Here is a 3,897-nt window from a genome sequence, read left to right as displayed (position 1 = left end):
CTCCTGGTTGGTCAGTGGCAGATGGATCCCCTACCCGAGGAGCTCATGCCTTTCACCTGGAGCAGGACCAGCCTCCTCTACCTGGGGGTCCATCTCTGCCCTGCTGAGGAATCCTGGCCAGCAAACTGGCAGGAACTGGAGACGAAAGTCACCGCTCGCCTGCGGCGCTGGACAGGACTGCTCCGAGTGCTATCTTACCGAGGTCGAGTTCTGGTCATAAACCAGCTGATTGCTGCCATGTTGTGGTATCGACTGGTCACTTTGACCCCTCCCCCAGACTTTGTCACAAGAATCCAGAGATTGTTAGTCGACTTCTTCTGGGACAAAAGATTGCACTGGATCGCTGCCGAGGTTCTGAGTCTCCCGCTTAGGGAGGGTGGTCAGGCGCTAGTGTGCCTACGCACACAGGTGGCGACTTTCCGCCTTCAGACCCTGCAGCGATACCTCTACATCGAGCCTCCTCCTAGATGGTGTGCCCTGACGACGTATTTCTTCCGTCAGGTGCACGGCCTGAATTATGACGTGCAGCTCCTGTTTATAGAACAGAGGGGCCTTGGTGGCTCCTTGCAGGCATTGCCCGTCTTTTACAAGGACCTGATCAAAATCTGGAAAGTGGTCGCCTCGCGATGCAGCTCTCCCCCGTCAGGAGTAGCGGCTATCATCAGAGAGCCGCTGCTCAGGAATCCGCCCCTCCGTCCTTTTCAGTGGTTGGCGGAGAGGAGGGCTGTGGCCGCAGGGGTGACCAGGATCGGGGACGTGCTGGGTGGTGGAGGACTGGGCTGGATGCTCCCGCAGGAGTTGGTGCGACGCGCGTCTGTGAGTGTCCATGTCGCAGCCGATGCCATCCAAGACCTGAGAATGGTCGTGCTCGGACCCGACGTTATTTTGGGTCTTGAGGTGGCCCAGGTGCGCGGTGGTCTTCCGTCTGAATGTTCCCCTGTTTGGACAGAATTCCACATTGGCCCCAAGCCCCGAACCCTCCCTCGGGTGCTGGTGCCCCGCAATATGAGCCGCCTCGGGGACATGCCCTCCGTGCCTTTTGGCACGGCAAAGAGGGGCTTTTTGTATGGACTGCTGCTGCACACCTTCCATTTTCTCGCCCTTGTCTGCTGCCCGGACACGCCCTGGCGTGCCTTGTTGCCGTCCGGCAGCGGAGGCCCCCGATGGGAGGCCCTCTATGGAGGTGTCCTCCCCCTTTCTATCGGGGACCTGGGTTGGAGGGTGTTGCATGCAGCAGTCCCCTATAATAAGACGATGCATAGGTTCACGGACTCTCAGGACACGTGCCCTTTTTGCGGTCTTGTGGAGTCCATGGACCATGTATACATAGGGTGTTGTAGGCTGCACTCCCTTTTCAGTTATTTGAAAAACCTTTTATTGATGTTTTGTTTGCACTTCAGCCCCATGCTCCTGATCTATGGGCACCCGCTGTGGAAGGGGGTCGGGAAGGAGGAGGACCTCCTCGTGAACCTGCTCCTGGGCCTGGCCAAGTTGGCTATTAACAGGTCCTGGCAGCGGGTGATCGACGGGGGAGTCCCGCCCGATTGTTTGTCCCTCTTCCGCGGCTACGTTCGCTGCCGGATGTCCCTGGAGAGGGAACACGGGCTGTCTGCTGGCACGCTCGAGGCCTTCTGTGCTCGGTGGGCACCGCGGGGACTGGGGTGTTTTGTTGACCCCTTTAATCACATTTTGATTTAAAGTTTGTAAGGTTCCTTTAAACTTTGTCCTTGGTTTTACAGCTGACCTGAATTAGGGGCTGTGCCTGATTTATCCCAATTTTGTTGATTTAGTTTAATTGTTTTCATTTTAAAAGATTATCAAGTGTTCAAATCTCACAATGGCAAACTATGAAACAATGTAACTTCATCTGAATAGGAACAGATGGAAACGTGTTTGTAGTCGAAAGAGTTACATCCTCTTTGGCTTGGCCTAAATAGCCAAGTGGTTATGGTACTAGGTTTGTAACCCCAAAATCAAGAATTCAAATCTCACAATGGCAAATTATGAAACAATGTAACTTCATCTGAAACAGATGGAAACGGGTTTGTACTCGAAAGAGTTACATCTTCTTCACGAGCTTTTTTGTGCTCGCTTCGGCAGCACATATACTAAAATTGGAACGATACAGAGAAGATTAGCATGGCCCCTGCGCAAGGATGACACGCAAATTCGTGAAGCGTTCCATATTTTTAGCTTGGCCTAAATAGCCAAGTGGTTATGGTACTGGGTTTGTAACCCCAAGATCAAGAGTTCAAATCTCACAATGGCAAACTATGAAACAATATAACTTCATCTGAAACAGATGGAAACGGGTTTGTACTCGAAAGAGTTACATCTCCATAATGGCTTGGCCTAAATAGCCAAGTGGTTATGGTACTGGGTTTGTAACCCCAAGATCAAGAGTTCAAATCTCACCATGGCAAACTATGAAACAATGTAACTTCATCTAAAACAGATAGAAACAGGTTTGTACTCGAAAGAGTTACTCTGCTAATTTGTTCCTGGCCAAGTTGGCCATTAACAGGTCCAGGCAGCGGGCGATCGACGGGGGAGTCCCGCCCGATTGTTTGTCCCTCTTCCGTGGCTACGTTCGCTGCCAGATGTCCCTGGAGAAGGAGCACGCGGTGTCTGCTAGCACTCTCGAGGCCTTCCGTGCTCGGTGGGCACCGTGGGGACTGGGGTGTTTTGTTGACCCCTTTAATCACATTTTGATTTAAAGTTTGTAAGTTTCCTTTAAACTTTGTTCTTGGTTTTACAGCTGACCTGAATTAGGGGCTGTGCCTGATTTATCCCAATTTTGTTGATTTGGTTTTCATTAAAAGATTATCAAGAATTCAAATCTCACAATGGCAAACTATGAAACAATGTAACTTCATCTGAAACAGATGGAAACGGGTTTTATTCAAAAGAGTTACATCTCCATAACCTTCCTAACCCTGCCACTATTAACCCTAACCCTGCCTTGGTACTCCCCTGACATCCACAGCAGAGGTAGAGGCAGCCTGCTGACTGCTACACCCTGTCTTTGACGATCTTGGCAGGTGTCCTCAGGAGGGCTGAGGCCTGGAGGGCCCCAGCCTGCTTTTGGGTCCTGCTGTGTGGCAGTGACACCCCCCTTGGCCTGTGGTGCTGGAACTGCTGAGGTCACAGGAAGAGGGGGTTCAGATTAGCCGGTCACTCCCAGAATCACCCGGATGGATGGCCCCGGAGTGTGTACCCGCTGATCCTCCTCCGTATGGTTGCCCATGCTGACTCTTTGAGGAGAAGGAGTAGCTGGAATGAGGTCGTGCTGCCCCGCACCCCCCTTGTGTACACACTGTTGGAGGCCAATTATGGCGTCAGCAATGGAGTTCAGCCCGCGCAGCAGTGCATGCACATCCTGGACCAAGATTGCCATGGCAGATGCCATCCTACCAGTGTTGACCTCGGTGCATTGGCATGCTGGTGCTATCACCTCAGCCTGAAGGCGGACGGACTCCTCCATTGTGCAGTGGACATCCCTTCCTGATGTTCCTGAGTTTGCCTTTGCTTCTCCAGCAACTGTGACATGACCAACTCTGGAGGCTTGTCATCTGACTTGGACTCAACAAATTTCTGGCCTCCAGGAGTCCTCTGAGTGCCGGACACCTGGGAAGTCCCTGCCACCACCTGCCACGGATCAGACAGTGCGATGTGCTCACTAGATTGTGATCCCGAGGCTACTCTAAAGCTAGGTCCCACTGAGGTGTGTATCTCTGCACTGGTGGAGGGTGTGGGTGAGCGCTGCGAAAGGACTTCATGGAGTGTTTCAGCAGATTCCTCTTCTGAGCCTGCCTTGGGACTTGATTGGAGGCCCTGGGTCATGGACTCTCTTGGCTGTTTGGCAGATGTGCCTGCGAAAGCAAGAGGAGGTAATTA

General features: G+C 52.4%; 1 non-coding gene across 1 annotated transcript; it reads left to right on the top strand.

Annotated features, from left to right (window-relative positions):
* Positions 1–2,084: 2,084 nt before the first annotated feature.
* On the top strand, positions 2,085–2,191 carry LOC121276665. The gene has a single exon (XR_005942727.1). It is a non-coding gene; the product is annotated as a U6 spliceosomal RNA (small nuclear RNA).
* The last annotated feature ends 1,706 nt before the right edge of the window (positions 2,192–3,897 follow it).

Source organism: Carcharodon carcharias, chromosome 3 (assembly GCF_017639515.1).
Source record: "Carcharodon carcharias isolate sCarCar2 chromosome 3, sCarCar2.pri, whole genome shotgun sequence".
In the NCBI taxonomy this organism is placed as follows: domain Eukaryota; kingdom Metazoa; phylum Chordata; class Chondrichthyes; order Lamniformes; family Lamnidae; genus Carcharodon; species Carcharodon carcharias.
Note: the sequence above shows the minus strand (reverse complement) of the source record. Positions and strands in the feature narration are given on the sequence as shown.